Raw genomic sequence first — 20732 nt, 5'->3', positions numbered from 1 at the left:
GAAAAAAAGAGCTAGAATAAACAGCCCCTAATAATTAAAAATTAAGGATCTGTTTAGCACTGTTAAGACCTTTCTGAGGATATTGTACCTTGAGTTTGCATTTCAAGGGAAGTAAAATGGAAGAGAAACGCAGGAAAAATGAAACAAATTCTAGAAAAATAAATGATCAATTTTTAAAAAGAAAAAAAAATGGAGCTCAGTTAATAAATTTGGGTCAGTACATTTGGCAAAAAAGAAGTAAGGGCAAGGAAGGCTGTCCTGATACCTGCATTCAAAGGCACATATTAGGTATTAGGAGAAAGCAGAACTGCTATGTTATTACTGGAGATTACAGCTGACTTGAGGATTTTACTAATGATAGCCAAGTCTTTATAGATAACTTTTATATAATATATATACATTATATAAGTTACATTATATATATATATATATATATATTATATATGTATACACACACACACACACACACACACACATACATATATATAGAGAGAGGGAGGGGAGCAGATAATACCAAGCTTCCACCTGGTCTTTACTGAATCTCTACCCTCAAGTGTTTTGCAATATAGGTCAGATAGAGAAAATTGGCAGTCCATAGCAGATGCTGCCCTGGTTCTCATAGCAATGTTAAAAAATTAAAATCAAAGTGGCTGATAGTATCTCTTCCTCTCATCTCTTTACTTTTAATTTTTTATTGAAACATAGTTGATTTACAATGTTTTGTTAGTTTGTTTTACAACAAAGTTATTTAGTTATACATATATGTATATTCTTTTTTTTACATTCTCTTTTAAAAGCAGATTTCTTTTTTAAAAATAATTCTATTTCCTTACATATAAAACCCTAAAGATACTATCAGAAAATTAAACAGAGCTAATCCATGAATTTAGTAAAGTCACAGGATACAAACTCAATACACAGAAATCACTTGCGTTCCTATATAGTAACAATGAAAACTCAAAAAGAGAAATTAAGGAATCAATTTCATTTACCATTGCAATTAAAAGAGTAAATTACATAAGGATAAACTTACCTAAGGAGAAAAAAATAACTGTATACAGAAAACTATAAGACACTGATAAAAGGAATCAAAGACAACATTAACAGATGGAGAGAGATACCACGTTCCTGGATTGGAAGAATCAGTACTGTGAAAATGATTCTACTATCCAAAGCAATCCACAGATTCAATGCAATCCTTATCAAACTACCAATGGAAGTTTTCACAGAACTACAAGAAAAAAATTTACACTCTGTATGGAAACACAAAAGACCCGATTAGTCATAGCAATCTTGAGAAGAAGAATGGAGCTGGAGGAATCAACCTTCCTGATTTAAAACTATACTACAAAGCTACAGTCATCAAGAAAGTATGGTGCTAGCTCAAAAACAGAAATACAGACCAAAGGAACAAGACCTAAAGCCCAGAGATAAACCCACACCACCTATGGGTACCTTATCTTTGATAAAGGAGACAAGAATATACCATGGAGAAGACAGTCTCTTCATTAAGTGGTACTGGGAAAACGGGACATGTGAAAGATGAAATTAAAGCACTTCCTAGCAGCATAGAGAAAGAAACTCAAAATGGAATAAATGGATTTAAATATAAGGGAAGAAACTCTTAAAGTCTTAGAGGAAAACATAGGCCTCTATGAACCCTCTTTGACATAAATCACAGTAAGATCCTCTATGATTCATCTCCTAGAGTAATGGAAATTAAAACAAAATAAATAACTGGAACTTAATTAAACTTAAAAGCTTTTGCACAGCAAAGGAAAGTATAAAGAAGGGGAAAAATAACCCTCAGAATGGGAAAAAATAATAGCATATGAAACAACTGACAGAGGATTAATCTCCAAAATATACAAGCAGGTCACACTGATCAATTCCAGAAACACAAAGAATTCAAGAAACTTCAGAAAATGGGCAGAAGATCTAAACAGAAGAACAGAACATATCTCCTAAGAAGATGTATAGATGGCTAATAAACACATGAAATGATGCTCAGTATCATTCATTATTAAAGAAATGCAAACCAAAACTACAAAGAGGTGCCATCTCAAACCAGTCAGAATGGCCATCATAAAAAGAATCTACAAACAATAAATGCTGGAAAGGGTGTGGAGAAAAGGGAACCCTCTTGCACTGTTGGTGGGGATACAAATTGATACAGCCACTATAGAGAACAATATGGAGATTAAAAAAAAAAAAAAAAACCTAGGAATAGAACTACCATATGCCCCCCAAAATCCTACTACTGGGCATATAACCTGAGAAAACCATAATTGAAAAAAAAAATACACATGTACTTCAATGTTCATTGCAGCATTACTTACAACAGCTAGGACATGGAGGCAACTTTGATGCCCATCAACAGAAGAATGGATAAAGAAGTTGTGGTACACACACACACACAATGGAATATTACACAGCCATAAAAGGAAGACATTTGAGTGTGTTCTAATGAAGTGGATGAACCTAGAGCCTATTACACATGGTGAAGTAAGTCAGAAAGAGGAAAATAAATATCATATATTAACACATATATGGAATTTAGAAAGATGGTACTTTCTAGATCTAGAAAGATGAACCTATTTGCATTGCAACAGAGATGCAGACATAGAGAACAGACTTGTGGACACAGTGGAGGAAGGAGAGGGTTGGACAAATTGAGAGAGTAGCACTGAAATATATACATTACCATTTGTAAAATAGATAGCCAGTGGGAATTTGCTGTATGATGCAGGGAGATGAAACCATTGCTCTGTGACAGTTAGAGGGGGGGGATGGGGTGGGAGCTGGGAGGCAGGTTGAAGGAGGTCGACATATGTATACTTATGGCTGATTCATGTTTATGTATGGCAGAAACCAACATAATATTGTAAAGCAATTATCTTCCAATTAAAAATAAATTAAAAAATTCTATTTCCTGCTTTTCCACAAAAGTTGAGAGATCTTACAACATGGAATCTATATCGGCACAAGAGAAAAATTAGCTGTAGGTGATAAACGACTTCTCCCTTTATACAGGACATGATTTCTCACCTTATAGGATCCTGTAGAGATCTGAGGTCTTAAGTCTACATAGTGAGATATAACTATGCATAAAACAATAAAACCAACCATTACAAGATAATATATGCTGAAATGCTTAATTACAATTTGAGGTTAGGAACATCAATTAGAAGAGGACATAACTGACAGTGAAATCATCAGAAAAAATTCCAAAGTAATGGTCTGTGGTGTGGTCACTCTGAGGAAATAAGATCAGTCAATAAGTGACATAAAGGGAATTCAGATGAGAAGAAGAGTAGATTATATACTTCCTGAAGGCAAGGGTTCACTACTGTAACTCCAGCTTCTAGCATAATGCCTGGAACTATGTAGGCCCCCAGTAAATGATCGTGGAGCAAAAGAGAGTGACATAATTTTTAAAATGTTTTTAGGGAAGATATTCTGACCATAGTCTGATGTCTGCGAGGTAAAAAGGGAGGCAAAAAGATTCAGGTTAGAACTAGAAGCTATTGGATTATTTTATGTGTATTGTGGCAAGACCTTACATAGGTATCACAAACTCAACCTAGAAGAGTCAAATAGATTAAGATCACCTAGGCCAGATGTAGAATATCATGGTCTGAGAATACATGTCCTGTCTAAAAAGGAAATGAGAAAGCAGTTTACCAACTCCAGGCAACTGTCGACATAAAGGAATACTGGTTCAGTATCTTCTGATTATTTAAGAGAAGGTGGAATTCTAGAGTTTTAAGTAAAATATGAAAATGTTGGCAATCAGCCATTTTTTAAGAGTGTGAGTCCAGGAAAACTGACATACTTTTACAGACTGAATTGTGTCCCTCCACAAATTCATATGTTGAACTCCCATCCTCCAGTGTGACTGTATCTGGAGATGAGGATTTTATGTAAGTAATTATGGTTAAATGAGGTCATAAGGGTAGAATCTTCATCCAATGATATTAGTATCCTTACAAGAACAGACATCAGGGAGCTCACTCTCTTTCTCCAGGAGCACAAAGAAGAGGTCATATGAGCAGGGAGAAGGCAGCCATATGCAAGCCACAAAGAGGGCCCTCAACAGATCCCAATCATGTTGGTATCCTGATTTTGGAATTCCAACCTTTAGAACTACAAGAAAATAAATTTCTGTTGTTTAAACCATACAGTCTGTACATTGTTTTGTTATGGCAGCCCTAGCAGACTAATACATATACTTATAAACTTTTTTTATTGCTACTACAAACAACACTGCAAAAGTTTGTAAATATCTTAACTGTCATTCAATAGAAAACTGTTTAAATTGTGGTTCATCCATATAGTAAAAAACTCTGCAGTCATACAAGAGAATGAGTTATTTCTTTACATATGTGTGTGTGTGTGTGTGTGTGTGTGTGTGTGTGTACAAAGGTCCCCAAATTATATTTTTAAGGAGACAAAGCAAAGAACAAAACAATATGCAGAGGATGTTACTATAAAGGGAAGGGGGAGAAAAAATACTCATTTGTTTGATTTGCATAAAATGTCTGCGGAAGAAGTTACAATAAACATAACTTTAGTTTCCTGAGGCAACTAGGGGACAAGACTGGGGGGAGACTCTTCATTGTATATCACTTTGTATATTTCACATTTTGAGTAATGTGGAATGCATTACTAATTTAAAATGCATTTTCAAAGCAAACTTTTATCAATTTAGAGGAAACACAACAAATGTGTAGGCTGTATTCAGCCTGTAGGCTAATTGGTTGTACCTATGGACTAAATTTATGTGGTGGCAATTAGAATAAAAAGAAAGGAAGTGAGCCAGATAAAAAGAGAAAAAAAACTCCATAGCCCTTGGCAACCAAGTAGACAAGGAAACTGAGGCAGAGGAAAAAGCTGAAGCGAGCATTTTGAACACGAAATATGAGAACCTCAACAACTATGCTTCCCCATTACTTACTACACTGTCATGCATTCTTCTACATGCTTTACAAAATTAACACATTTATTCCTTACTGCAACCCTATGAGGTAGTTTCTACTATTATCCTCAACAAAAATATGAGAAAACTCAAGTGCAGAGTTTAAATAACTTCACCAAGATTATAATGATGGTAAATTGCAGGTCTAGGTAAGTGAAAAGAAGTATTGAATGAGCCATAGGGGAATAGTCTAGGGGTGATGATAGATTCTATTTTAGAAATGAGTTTGTGGTTACAACAAAATATCAAATACCTGGATTTCACCTTAGAGCTAGGTTGTGTGCATGCGTGTGTGTGCTAAGTCACCTAAGTTGTGTCTGACTTTGTGACCTTATAGACTGTAGCCCACCAGTCTTCTCTGTCCATGGGATTCTCCAGGCAAGAATACTGGAGTGGGTTTCTATGCCCTCCTCTAGGGGATCTTCCCAACTCAGGGATCAAACCCTAATCTCTTACATCTCCTGCACTGGCAGGTGGGTTTTTTTTTTACCACTAGCGCTACCTGGGAAGCCCAAAGTTAAGTTACAGCTGTTTAAATGTTTAATACTTCCAGAGTTGGATTGCTCACATTAAATTTACATTGTCTAGGTACACAGATATCTAATTTTTTTTAATACCTAACTTGTTACAGACTTTAAAACCCAGCTTCCTGTCTCACTGTATTACCATCATTAAAAAAAAAAAAATAGAAGAGGGGGACCTTCAAGATGGCAGAGGAATAGGACAGGGAGATCACCTTCTATGCCCCAAATATATTAAAAAATCATTTGCATGTGGAACAATTCCAACAGAACATCTGAATGCTGGCAGAGGACCCTGGACTTCTAGAAAGCAAATCAATCTCCTCAGAATGAGGTAGGCCAAAAGATAAAGATGAAAAGGGAGACAAAGGAGTTTGGGACGGGGACTTGTGCCCCAGGAAGGGAGTCATGAAGGAGAAAAATATTCTGCACACTAATAAACTCCCTCACAGGCTGGGTCAGAGGGGATCTTCAGAACCTCAGAGGAGAGTGCAGCGAGACAGGTGTTCCAAAGGTAAAACAGATGATTCACCACAGATTGTGCTGAATGGCATTTTCCAGCAGAGAAATGGCTCACATTATTGTGTCTGCCCACAGTGAGCAGCAGCTGGGTGTGGAGGCTCAGGCCTTGGAGCTCAGTCCACAGGGAGGGGACCAGGGTTGACTGCTGTGAAGATACTCTGAGGGGGCTAATGTGACACTGCAGAGGCAGACCAAAGAAAATGCTGGGGCTGCCAGAGAAGCAAAAGATCATTCCTGTGGAAAGGCTCTAGTGCCATGCTCTAACTTCACACATTCACAAAACAAAGGACCATGCTCTAGTGAAAACCAAAGAGGGGTGAGCCAGCTGCGGTCTACAGCCCCAGAGCCAGAGAAGCAGGTGGAGGGCCAGAGGCAGAAGGCAAGGGTAACAACCCCAGAGATTGCAACTACCACCAAGCTATAAGCAGCCGTAGGTCACTATGCACAACTTCCTGGTAGCCTGAACGGCTTTCCTATGCCGAGGATCCCCAGCCCAGGATCACGTTCCCTGGGTATATGCACAACCCACCTCAGAGTATGGTAACCTTCCACAGGGACCAGCCATAGCAAGCAATCCCCACACACCCCAGTGTCATCTGCTGTACCTCTCCCTCTTTCCAGCACAACTGAGCAAGTCAGCCCTAATAAGCAGTTACTTTGCCCCCTGTGTCTGGGCGGAGAACAGACACTGGAGAGACTTACAAGCAGAGGCAGTCACAAAACCAAAGTGGAATGCCAGGAGCTGTGTAAGCAAAGAAAAGAAGGGGAAATCTCCCCAGAAGTGGCAGGTGCAATGAGTTAAATTCTTGCAATTAGCTTGTGCTTTAAGGGGAACTGTAGAATTTGAGAATAAGTATAAGCTGGAGCAAGGGAAGATTTAAGTCTGAGTGGACCCCACACTACCCACAACTGGTCCAGAGACCTTTCTAGATATATTGGAGTAATTTCTGAGTAAGCAGATTAACTGGAGCAGAAAGACAGATGAATCACTGGGATAGTCTTCTAACTACCATTCTATATATTTCCCCCTCTTTTTTCCCCTTTTTAAAATCTCATATTGTCCAAAATGGATTATTTTTACTCCTTTAATTTTTATTTTTATATCCTACTTTTTCTTAAAAAAACAAAACAAAAAATACCCTAGTGCTCACTTCATCAGTACATATAGTAAAATTGGAACAATACAGAGAAGATTAGCATGGCCCTGTGCAAGGATGACATGCAAATTCATGAGGCATTCCATATTTTTTTTTCTCCAAAGACATACATATGGTTAACAAACACATAAAAAGATGCTTAACGTCCTCATTATTAGAGAAATGCAAATCAAAACTACAATGAGTTATCACCTCACACCAGTCAGAATGACCATCATCAAAAGGTCTACAAACAATAAATGCTAAGGAGGGTGTGTAGAAAAGGGAATGTTCTTGCATTTTTAATGGGAATGTAAATTGACACAACCACTATGGAAGACAGTATAGAGAGTCCTTAAAAAACTAGGAATAAAACCACCATATGACCCAGCAATCCCACTCTTAAGCATATACCCTGAGGAAACCAAAATTGAAAAAGACACGTATCCAATTGTTCATTGCAACACTATTTACAATAGCACATGGAAGAATAATAGAATATGGAAGCAACCTAGATGTCCATCGACAGATGAATGGATAAGTTGTGGTACGTATACACAATGGAAAATTACTCAGCCATAAAAAGGAATGTATTTGAGTCAGTTCTAATGAGGTGGATGAAGCTAGAACCTATTATACAGAGTGAAGTAAGTCAGAAAGAGAAAGACAAATATTGTATTCTAATGTATATATACAGAATCTAGAAAAATGGTACTGAAGAATTTATTTACAGGGCAGCAATGGAGAAACAGACATAGACAATAGACTTAAGGATATAGAGAGAGGGGACGAGAGTGTGAGATGTATGGAAAGAGTAACATGGAAAGTTACATTACCATATGTAAAGTAGAGAGCCAATGGGAATTTGCTGTATGGTTCAGGAAACTCAAACAGGGGCTCTGTATCAACTTAGAGGTGTGGGATAAGGAGGGAGATGGGAGGTATGTTCAAAAGGGAGGGGATATATGTACACCTATGGATGATTAATGTTGAGGTTTGAAAGAAAACAACAAAATTATGTAATTATCTTTCAATTAAAAATTATTAATTAAAAAAACGATTAAAAAAATAAATTCTGTGTCTTTGAATTTTGTTTTTCATGGTTTGTATCTGATTCTGTCTAATTCTTTCTATGTTTTTGATTTTTGCTTTTTGATCTTTTGATTTTAATTTTGTATCTTTGATAGTCTAAATTTTAGTGTTGATTTTCACTTAGGGGTTTGATTATTGGCGTGATTGCTCTCTTCTCTTTTGACACCTTTTCTTGTCCTTTTACCCCCTCCCCCTTTTCTCCTTCTTCCATGTTCTTTTCCCTATGTAAGTGTGTAAATCTCTTTGGGAGTTCATGGCTGTTGAGAGTTGTTTAACCATTAGTCTAGGGGTTTGGTCTTCTGTGCTGTGTGACCTGTGAAGTTTTGATGCTACTGTAAGGGGTAGGGACTGAATCCCAGAGGCAAGAGACTCAAATCCAAGACCTTTGACCACCAGAGAACTCGGGACTCCATGGAACATTAATAGGCCAGAGCCCTCCCAGAGGCCTCCATCTCAGTACTAAGACCAAGCCACACCCAAAGGCCAGAAAGCTCCAATGCCAGATGCCCCACATCAATTCTTCAGCAAAACAGGAACACAACCCTGAACATTAGCAGACAGCCTGCCCAAAGCCATACAGAACCCATAGACACCAAAACACAGCACTGGAATGGCACTGCCCTCCAGAAAGACAAGACCCAGCTCCATCTATCAGAACATAGGCACAAGTCCCCCCAACCAGGAAACCTTCAAAAGGCATTGGCCCAACCCCATCCACAGGGGACAGACTCCAAAATTAAGAAGAACTGTGACCTTCCAGCCTTCAGAAAGGAGACCCCAAACACAGTAAATTAAACAAAATGAAAAGACAGAGAAATATGCAGCATATGAAGAAACTTGGTAAAAGCCCACAAGACCAAACACAGGAACAGGAAATAAACAGTCTACTTGAAAAAGAATCCAGAGTAATGGTAGTAAAGATGATCCAATACCTTGAAAATAAAATGGAGACATCGATAAATAGATGCACGTGTCAATACACTACAAGAAATGTTTAATGAGGACTAAGAAGAAAGAATAAACAATCAATAATGAACTGATGCTGAAGTTGAAACTCCAATACCTCGGCCACCTGATGCGAAGAACTGACTCATTGGAAAAGACCCTAATGCTGGGAAAGATTGAAGGCAGGAGGAGAAGAGGACAACAGAGGATAAGATAGTTGGATGGTGTCACCGATTTGATGGACATGAGTCTAAGCAAGCTCCAGGAATTGGTGATGAACAGGGAAGCCTGGTGTGCTGCAGTCCATGGGGACACGACTGAGTGACTGAACTGAACTGAATGAACAACACAATAACTGAAATTAAAAATACACTGGAGGGAACCAACAGTAGGGAAGCTGAATTAGAAAAACGTTTAAATGAAGTGGAAGATAGATGGTGGAAATAACTGTAGCAGAGAAGAAAAAAAGGAAAAAGAATAAAAAATAATGAGGACAGTCTCAGAGACCTCTGGGACAACATTAAGCTCCCCAACATTCAAATCATATAGGTCCCAGAAGAATTAGAAAAAAGGAAAGGGCATAAGAAAATATTTGAGGAGATTATAGTCAAAAAATTCTCTAAAATAAGAAAGAAAATATTCCCCCAAATCCAGGAAGCTCAGAGAGTCCCATACAGAATAAACCCAAATGAATACATGCCAATACATATTTCTCTATATAATAATACTAACAAAAATTAAACACAAAGAACAAATATTATAAGCAGCAAGGGAAAAGCAACAAATAACATACAAGGGGATCCCCGTAAGGCTAACAGCTGATCTTTCAACAGTAACTCTGCAAGCCAGAAGGGAATGACAGGATATACTTAAAGTGATGAAAGGGAAAAACCTACACCAAGATTACTCTAGCCAGTAAGCATCTCATTCAGATTTGAAGGAAAAAGCAAAAGTTTTACAGACAAGCAAACGTTAAGAGATTTCAGCACCACCAAACCAGCTCTTCAACAAATGCTAGGGGAATTTCTATAGATAGGAAACACAACAACAACAAAAAGTCCTATAAAAACAAACCCAAAACAATAAAGTGAATGGTAATAAGGTCATACATATCAATAATCATCTTAAATGTAAAAGGTCAAAATGCTCCAATCAAAGGACACAGATTGGCTGAAGAGATACAAAAACAAGACTACAAAGAAGGCGAGGGTGGGATGATCTGAGAGAACAGCATTGAAACATGCATATTATCAAGTGTGAAACAGATCGCCAGTCCAGGTTGGATGCATGAGACAAGTGTTCGGGGCTGGTGCACTGGGATGACCCAGAGGGATGGGATGAGGAGGGAGGTGGGAGGGGGTTTCAGGATGGGGAACACATGTAAATCCATGGCTGATTCATGTCAATGTATGGCAGAAACCACTACAATATTGTAAAGTAATTAGCCTCCAACTAATAAAAATAATTTGGGGAAAAAAAAGACTCCTATATACGCTGTCTACAAGAGACCCAACTCAGACCTAGGGATACATACAGACTGAAATTGAGGAGAGAGAAAAAATATTCCATGCAAACAGAAATCAAAAGAAAGAAGGAGTAGCAATATTCATATCTGATAAAATACACTTTAAAATAGAGAGCATAACAAGAGACAAAGAAGGACACTACATAATGATCAAGGGGTCAATCCATGAAGATGTAACTGTTATAAATATATATGCACCCAACATAGGAGCACCTCAATAGGCAAATGCTAACAACTATTAAGGGGAAGTGAACAGTAACATAGTAATAGTGGGGAATTTAAACACTCAACTCACTCCAATGGACAGATCATTCAGACAGAAAACTAATAAGGCAACACAAGCTTTAAACAATACATTGGACCAGTTGGACCTAATTAATATCCACAAGACATCTCAATAGAAAGCCCAGAGATAAATCAACACACCTATGGGCATCTTATCTTTGACAAAGGAGGCAAAAATATACAATGGAAGAAAAGACGATCACTGCAATAATTGGTGCTGGTAAAATAGGGCAGTTCCATGTAAAAGAATGAAATTAGAACACTTCCTAACACCATACACAAAAACAAACTCAAAATGGATTAAAGACCTAAATGTAAGAGCAGAAACTACAAAACCCTTAGAGGAAAATATAGGCAGAACACTCTGTGACATAAATCACAGAAAGATCCTCTATGACCCACCTCCTAAAGTAATGGGGATAAATAAAAAACAAAAATAAACAAATGTGACGTAATTAAACTGAAAAGCTTTTGTACAAGAAGGAAACTATAAACAAGGGGAAAAGACAGACCTCAGAATCGGAAAAACTAAGAGCAAATGAAACAATTGATAAAAATAAACCTCCAAATTATACAAGCAGCTCATGCAGCTCAACACCAGAAAAATAAACAACCCAATCAAAAAGTGGGCAAAAGACCTAAACAGACATTTCTCCAAAGAAGACATACAAGTGGCAAATAAACACATGAAAAGATGCTCAATACTGCTCTTTATTAGAGAAATGCAAATCAAAACTACAATGAGCTGTCATCTGACCCCAGTCAGAATGGCCACCATAAAAAAATCTACAAGCAATAAATTAAGGAGAGGGTGTGGAACAAAGGGAACCCACTTGTACTATTGGGAATGAAAATTGATAGAGCCAATATGGAGAACAGTATGTATATTACTTTAAAAACTAGGAATAAAACTTGCATAAGACCCAGTAATTCCAGTAAAGCCTGAGGAAACTATAATTGAAAAAGACAAATGTCCCCAATGTTCCTTGCAGCACCACTTACAATAACTAAGACATGGAATTAGCTTAGATGTCCATTGATAAATGAATGGATAAAGAAGTTGTGGTATAGATACACAATGAAATATTACTCAGCTATAGAAAAGAACATATTTGTGTCAGTTCTAATAGGGTGGATGAACCTCAGTTCATTTCACTTCAGTTCAGTCACTCAGTCATGTCCAACACTTTGCAACCCCATGGACTGCAGCACGCCAGGCCTCCCTGTCCATCACCAACTCCCAGAACTTGCTCACACTCATTTCCATCGAGTCAGTGATGCCATCCAACCATCTGATTCTCTGTTGACCCCTTCTCCTCCTACCTTCAATCTTTCCCAGCATTAGGGTATTTTCCAATGAGTCATTTCTTTGCATCAGGCGGTCAAAGGATCAGAGATTCAGCTTCAGCATCAGTCCTTCCAATGAATATTCAGAGATGATTTCCTTCAGGATGGACTGGTTGGATCTCCTTGCAGTCCAAGGGACTCTCAAGAGATTTCTCCAACACTACAGTTCAAAAGCAACCACTCTTCTGTGCTCAGCTGTCTTTATGGTCCAACTCTCACATTCATTCATGACTACTGGAAAAACCATAGCTTTGACTAGATGGACCCTGGTTGGCAAAGTAATATCTCTCCCTTTTAATATGCTGTCTAGGTTGGTCATAACTTTCCTTCCAAGGAGCAAGTATCCTTTAAAATTTCATGGCTGTCGTCACCATCTGCAGTGATTTTGGAACCCAAAAAAATAAAGTTTCTCACTGCTTCCATTGGTTCCCCATCTATTTGCCATGAGGTGATGGGACCAGGTGCCATGATCTTAGTTTTCTGAATGTTGAGCTTTAAACCAACTTTTTCACTCTCCTCTTTCATCAAGAGGCTCTTTAGTTCTTCTTCACTTTCTGCAATAAGGCTGGTGTCATCTGCATATCTGGAGTTATTGATATTTCTCCTGGAAATCTTGATTCCAGCTTGTGCTTCATCCAGCCTGAAATTTCTCATGATGTACTCTGCATATAAGTTAAATAAGCAGGGTGACAATATATAGCCTTGACATACTCCTTTCCTGATTTGGAGCCAGTCTGGTTGTTCCATGTCCAGTTCTAAGTGTTGCTTCTTGATCTGCATACAGACTTCTCAGGAGACAGGTAAGGTGGTATGGCATTTCCATCTTTTTAAGAATTTTCCACAGTTTGCTCTTATCCACACTGTCATAGACTTTGACGTAGTCATTAACCAGAGATAGATGTTTCTCTGGAATTCTCTTGCTTTTTCTATGATCCAACGGATGTTGGCAATTTGATTTCTTGTTCCTCTGCCTTTTCTAAATCCAGCTTGAACAACTGGAAGTCCGTGGTTCACATACTGTTGAAGCTTAGCTTGGAGAATTTTGAGCATTACTTTGCTAGCGTGTGACATGAGTCCAATTGTATGGTCGTTTCAGCATTCTTTGGCTTTGTCTATCTTTGGGATTGAAATGAAAACTGAACTTTTCCAGTCCTGTGGCCACTGCTGAGTTTTCCAAATGTGCTGGCATATTGAGTGCAGCACTTTCACAGGATCACCTTTTAGGATTTGAAACAGTTCAACTTCAATTCCATCACCTCCACTAGTTTGTTCATACTGATGCTTCCTAAGGCCCACTTGACTTCACAATCCAGGATGTCTAGCTCTAGGTGAGTGATCACACTCTCGTGGTTATCTGGGTCATGAAGATATTTTTTGTATAGTTCTTCTGTGTATTCCTGCCACCTCTTCTTAATATCTTCTGGTTCTGTTAGGTCCATACCATTTCTGTCCTTTATTGAGCCCATCTTTGCGTGAAATGTTCCCTTGGTATCTCTAATTTTTGTCTGAATTTGGCAATAAGGATTTCATGATCTGAGCCACAGTCAGCTCCTGGCCTTGTTTTTGCTGACAATATAGAGCTTCTCCATCTTTGGCTGCAAAGAATATAATCAACCTGATTTCAGCATTGACCTTCTGGTGATATCCACGTGTAGAGTCTTCTCTTGTGCTGTTGAAGAGGGTGTTTGCTATGACCAGTGCGTTCTCTTGGCAAAACGCTGATAGCCTTTTCCCTGCTTCATTTTGTACGCAAAGACCAAATGTGCCTGTCACTCAATGCTCAGGGTGAACCTAGAGCCTCTTATACAGAGTGAGTAAGTAAGTGTAAGTGAAATTCACTCAGTCGTGTCCAACTCTTTGGGACCCCATGGACTATACAGTGCATGGAATTCTCTAGGCCAGAATACTGGAGTGGGTAGCCTTTCCCTTCTCCAACGTATCTTTCCAACCCAGGGATAGAACCCAGGTCTCACACACTGCAGGTGGATTCTTAATCACATGAGCCACAATGTAAGCCCTTTATAGAGTGAAGTACCTCAGAAAGAAAGACAAATATTGTATATTAACGTATACATATGGAATCTAGAAAGAGGCTACGGATGATCCTATATACAAGGCAGCAAAGGAGACACAGACATAAAGAACAGACTTCTGTCAACAATGAGGGAGGGAGAAGGTGGCATGACTTGAAAGAGTAGCATTGAAGCATATAGATTGTTTTTGTTGTTGTTTAGTAGCTAAATTGTGTCCAACTCTTTGATACCCCATGGACTGTAATACGCCAGTCTTCTCTGTCCTTCAGCATCTCCTGGAATTTGCTCAAACTCATGTCCATTGAGTTGGTGATGCTATCCCACCATCTCATCTTCTGCCACACCTTTCTCTTGCCATCAATTTTCCCCAGCATCAGGGTCTTTTCCAATGAGTTGGCTCTTCACATCAGGTGGCCAAAATATTGTAGTTTCAGCTTCAGCATCAGTCCTTCCAATGAATATTCAGGACTGATTTTTGTTAGGATTGGCTGGTTTGATCTCCTTTCTATCCAAGGGACTCTCAAGAGTCTTCTCCAGTACAAAAGTTCAAAAGCATCAATTCTTTGGTGCTCAGCTTCTTTTAAAAGAAAATAATAATAAATTTATCTAAATTGGAGGCTAATTACAATATTTTAGTGGTTTTGCCATAAATCGACATGAATCAGCCATGGGAGTACGTGTTCCCCATCCTGGAACCCCCTCCCATCTCCCTTCCCATCCCATCTCTCAGGGTCATCCCAGTGCAACAGGCCTAAGAACCCTGTCTCATGCATCGAACCTGGACTGGCAATTTGTTTCACATATGATAATATACATGTTTCAATGTTATTGTCTCAAATCATCCCACCCTTGCCTTCTCCCACAGAGTCCAAAAGTCTGTTCTTTACATCTGTGTCTCTTTTTTTGTCTCACATATAGGGTCACCATTACCATCTTTCTAAATTCCATATATATATATATATATATATATATGTATGTGTGTGTGTGTGTGTGTGTGTGTGTCTGTTAATATACAGTATTGGTGTTTGTCTTTCCGACTTACTTCACTCTGTATAATAGGCTCCAGTTTCATCCACCTCATCAGAACTGATTCAAATGCATTCTTTTTAATAGCTGAGTAATATTCCATTGTGTATATATACCACAGCTTTCTTATCCATTCATCTGCCGATGGACATCTAGGTTGCTTCCATGACCTAGCTATTGTACACAGGGCTGGAATGAACATTGGGGTACAAATGTCTTTTTCAATTCTGGTTTCCTCGGTGTGTATGCCCAGTAGTGGGATTGCTGGGTCATATGGCAGGTATATTCCCAGGTTTTTAAGGAATCTCCACACTATTCTCCATAGTGGCTATACTAGTTTGCATTATCACCAACAGTGTAAGAGGGTTCCCTTTTCTCCGCAGCCTCTCCAGCATGTATTGTTTGTAGACTTTTGGATAGCAGCCATTCTGACTGGCATGAAATGGTACCTCATTGTGGTTTTGATGTTCATTTCTCTGATAATGAGTGATGTTGAGCATATTTTCGTGTGTTTGTTAGCCATCTGTATGTCTTTGGTGAAATGTCTGTTTAGTTTTTTGGCCTATTTTTTGATTGTGTTGTTTATTTTTCTGGAATTGAGTTGCATGAGCTGCTTGTATATTTTTGAGATTAATCCTTTGTCTGTTGCTTCGTTTTCTATTTTTTTTTTCCCATTCCGAAGGCTGTCTTTTCACCTTGCTTATAATTTCCTTCCTTGTGAGAAGCTGTTTAATTAGGTCCCATTTGTTTATTTTTGCTTTTATTTCCATTATCTGGGAGGTGGGTCATCAGGATCCTGCTCTGATTTACGTCAGAGAGTGTTTTGCCTATATTTTCCTCTAGGAGTTTTATAGTTTTTGGTCTTACATTTAGATCTATAATCCATTTTGAGTTTATTTTTGTGTATGGTGTTAGAAAGTGTTCTAGTTTCATTCTTTTACAAGTGGTTGACCAGTTTTCCTAGCACCACTTCTTAAAGAGATTGTCTTCTCTCCATTGTTATTCTTGCCTCCTTTATCAAAGATAAAGTATCCATAAGTGCATGGATTTATCTCTGGGCTTTCTATTCTGTTCCATTGATCTATAGTTCTGTCTTTGTGCCAGTACCATACTGTCTTGATGACTGTAGCTTTGTAGTATAGTCTGAAGTCAGGCAGATTGATTCCTCCAGTTCCATTATTGTTTCTCACGACTGCTTTGGCTATTCGAGGTTTTTTTTGTATTTCCATATAAATTGTGACATTATTTGTTCTAGTTCTCTGAAAAATACCGTGGGTAGCTTGATAGGGATTGCATTAAATCTATAGAACGCTTTGGGTAGTATACTCATTTCCACTATATTGATTCTTCCAATCCACGAACATGGTATATTTCTCCATCTATTTGTGTCATGTTTGATTTCTTTCATCAGTGGTTTATAGTTTTCTATATATAGGTCTTTTGTTTCTTTAGGTAGATACATTCCTAAGTATTTTATTCTTTTCATTGTGATGGTGAATGGAATTGTTTCCTTAATTTCTCTTTCTGTTTTCTCATTGTTAGTGTATAGGATTGCAAAGGATTTCTGTGTGTTAATTTTGTATCCTGCAACTTCACTATATTCATTGATTAGCTCTAGTAATTTTCTGGTGGGTGCTCAGCTTCTTTACAGTCTAACTCTCACATCCAAGATGGTGGGTTGCCTTGAGAGAGTAATATTGAAACATATAGATTTCCGTATGTAAAATAGATAGCCAGTGGGAATTTGCTGTATGATGTAGGGAACTGAAAGTCAGTGTTCTGTGACAACCTAGAGTATTGGCATGAGGAGGGAGGTAGAAGGAGGTTTAAGACAGTTGGTCTATATGCATGCTTGTCACTGTTTCATTTTGAAGTAAGGCAGAAACCATCAGAAAACTGTAAAGTAATTATCTTTCAATTTAAAACAACATAAAATGAAAAAAAACAAAAACCAACATTTAAAATAAAACAAATTTAGTAACAAAATGATGAGATTCGATTCCCTACTTAAGAATCATTAGAAATTATTAGAAGTTAGGCATTAGGTCCAATATTTTACTTACATTATCTATAATCACAAGTTACTCTATTATTTTAGTGATGAGGAAACTGAGGCTAGATGATAAAACTGAGTTGGGGATAATAAATTCAATAGAAACCCAACTTCACGTATACCATCTGAATTGAACACATTTTTATATGAGAATTGGAACATACATCTAACAAGGATTCACATAATCTTTGGATAAATTAATGAGCCTGATACGACAATGTTATTCATTCACATTCTACTTCTTAATTAGATGACAGCTGTACTACATGATCATCTAGGTCAATCATCCCAATCAAGTTCTCCTTCACTGACAAAAACATGATATTTTGGAGCTAAATCTTAGGAGATCATCAATAATATATTTATCCTATGTTTACATGGGAAAGTTTATTGGGTAAATATTTTGAAGAAACAATCATAGTAATGTCCTCAAGCACATTTCTGTCTGAAAAGGAGGTAAAAGCTTAGAAAAATACACAAATGACCAAAATACAGGGAACAGAGGTGTGAAGCTTCCAGATAATGTAGGTAAAATGATATGAAAACTCAAAAGAGTTTATCTCTGTATGCAAGGATCAGGTAAGCTTTCATAGAAACAGCAACTGATTTGAGATTAATACTGAAAGAAATATTATAAATATTGTTTTAAGGAAAAAATATGAAAGCAAGTACATTAAAAAGCAGTTCATTTATGGTAAGTATCCACTGAATAGAACAGATAGTGATATACAATTTCTAAGGAATTGCTAAGGAGATAAGGAAAGCTTGTTGTGGGGGCAAAAGACTATAATAGTACTTGAAGGAAGGTTAAGTTTCAAATGGGGGCATGGTGGGCAAAAAGAAGCAATTTAAGATAGAAGTACATCATGAGAAACGCTGGGCTGGAGGAAGCACAAGCTGGAATCAAGAATGCCGGGAGAAACATCAATAACCTCAGATATGCAGATGACACCAGTCTTATGTCAGAAAGAGAAGAAGAACTAAAGAGCCTCTTGATGAAAGTGAAAGAGGAGAGTGAAAAACTTAGCTTAAAGCTCAGCATTCAGAAAACTAAGATCATGGCATCCGGTCCCATCACTTCATGGCAAATAGATGGGGAAACAGTGAAAACAGTGGCTGACTTTATTTTTGGGGAGGCTCCAAAATCACTGCAGATGGTGATTGCAGCCATGAAATTAAAAGACGCTTACTCCTTTGAAGGAAAGCTATGAGCAACCAAGACAGCATATTAAAAAGCAGAGACATTACTTTGTCAACAAAGGTCCATCTAGTCAAGGCTATGGTTTTTCCAGTGGTCATGTATGGATGTGAGAGTTGGACTATAAAGAAAGCTGAGCACTGAAGAACTGATGTTTTGGAACTGTGGTGTTGGAAAAGACTCTTGAGAGTCCCTTGCACTGCAAGGAGATCCAACCAGTCCATCCTAAAGGAGATCAGTCCTGGGTGTTCATTGGTAGGACTGATGTTGAAGCTGAAACTCCAATACTTTGGCCACCTGATGCAGAGAGCTGACTCATTTGAACAGACCCTGATGCTGGGAAAGATGCTGAGGGCAGGAGGAGAAGGGGATGACAGAGGATGAGATGGTTGGATGGCATCACCAACTCAATGGACATGGGTTTGTGTGGACTCCAGGAGTTTGTGATGGACAGGGAGGCCTGGTGTGCTGCGGTTCATGGGGTCACAAAGAGTCAGACACGACTGAGTGACTGAACTGACTGAAGATAGAAGGAACTGAAAATTAGTTTTTAACAATTTTCTCAATGCCTGACATATAGTATGCCAACACATATTTACAAAAAGATTATACTCCCAAAGGCAACCTTCCCATTATTCATCAATGTAAGTGATACAATAAACTATAATTGACTCAAGACAAAGCTTAATATGTGTCACATAAGAATCATGCCCCTGCCAGAATGAGAAAAGATAAATGGTTGATCTCCCTCACCACCAGATACACATAATCTGGAGAGATGAAAGATGATTAGACTCGGCTTGGTGACTTGGTTGTTTGAATAATTCAGTTAACTGAACCAACAAAGGCCTTATGTCAGAAATGCAAAATTTTTGTATAGCACATCAGAGACTTTTGGAAAAATTATACTAGTTGATCCTGAAAGCAATAGTGATTATGTCTTGCAACACACCATTAAGTAGTCTAGTTAAGGTTTAGATCTTTTTAGGACAGAAGCAGTTAAGTATTCTCTTACAACCAGTTCCCATTTCTTTCTAATTTCTGTTAAGAAAGTTATAAGTTTACCAGATATATTTTATAGAGGTATGTTTAGAAAACTTTACGGAGCTGACAATGAATTTAATTGATCTTAAAATTTTTGAGGTGGTCATCCAAAAGGAAATACAATCATTAAATATCATTAAATTAAATGCAATTAAATCCATCCCTATTCTTAGATGAATGTAAAGATAGTACAAAATCTATGAAGTTATCATTAGTGATATCATTACTATATACGTGGTTGTTATAATAAAAACCTTAAATAAATCCCCACTTTAAATACACAGTCTTAACACACATTACACATTTGTTACACTCAGAGTTGTAAGCAATGTTGAAACTTTAATAAATAATTTTTTAATTTAGAAAGCTTATTAAGCTAAGGCTTTTAAAGAACGGTCTTAGATTTTATTCTCCATCCTGTAACCACATAGCACTTGTTTGAAAATATGCTTAAGGAAATGCTTGCTTTAAAGAACCATTTCTTATCTTTACAAGTGTGAAAATATATCATTTGTAAAACTTGGAAAAAAGGAAATTTACATACTAGGATGATGGAGTGAGGGAGTTGTAAAAAGGGTAGTGGTAATCTAGTTCATGTATCCTGAAATTCTCTTGCAATGTATCCTGAAAACCTTAACCAGAGGTACCTATAGGTCCCCAGAGCTCTGAAAGTAGACCCATTAACTGGCCTGGTCTTGAGGATGGACCAGATTCACCTATTACTTTTAATTTTGAGTTTGTATTTCTGCCCTTCCTATGTTTTCTGCCTGTCTGCTCTCCAAACTAACATGAAGACACTATTCCCTGCCCATTCTCTGTGTTCCCAAAAGTTACCAAAGATTAACAACTCTCATATATAAGTGTACACCCTAATATTCTGAAGAATTGGATGAGGTCATTTGTAAGTCACTGGTTTCTATTGTCCAAAGTCCTGTTGCTTATATTATTGGAATTAAGTTGCCCAAAAAATGAGGGAGAAGGCAGGCTAGTGGCCTTATCTTTCGGAGGTGCATCCAGTGGGAACAAT

The 20732-nt window shown here is 37.8% G+C and overlaps 1 protein-coding gene and 1 non-coding gene across 2 annotated transcripts in view; one reads left to right on the top strand and one right to left on the bottom strand.

Annotated features, from left to right (window-relative positions):
* The window catches only part of KLF8 (KLF transcription factor 8), a 342852-nt gene that overhangs the window by 118689 nt on the left and 203431 nt on the right, over positions 1 to 20732 (bottom strand). The window lies entirely within an intron of this gene.
* On the top strand, positions 7165 to 7270 carry LOC133053238 (U6 spliceosomal RNA). Its single transcript, XR_009692171.1, has one exon. It is a non-coding gene; the product is annotated as a U6 spliceosomal RNA (small nuclear RNA).

This window comes from Dama dama, chromosome X, assembly GCF_033118175.1.
Source record: "Dama dama isolate Ldn47 chromosome X, ASM3311817v1, whole genome shotgun sequence".
NCBI classification, from domain to species: Eukaryota; Metazoa; Chordata; class Mammalia; order Artiodactyla; family Cervidae; genus Dama; species Dama dama.
Note: the sequence above shows the minus strand (reverse complement) of the source record. Positions and strands in the feature narration are given on the sequence as shown.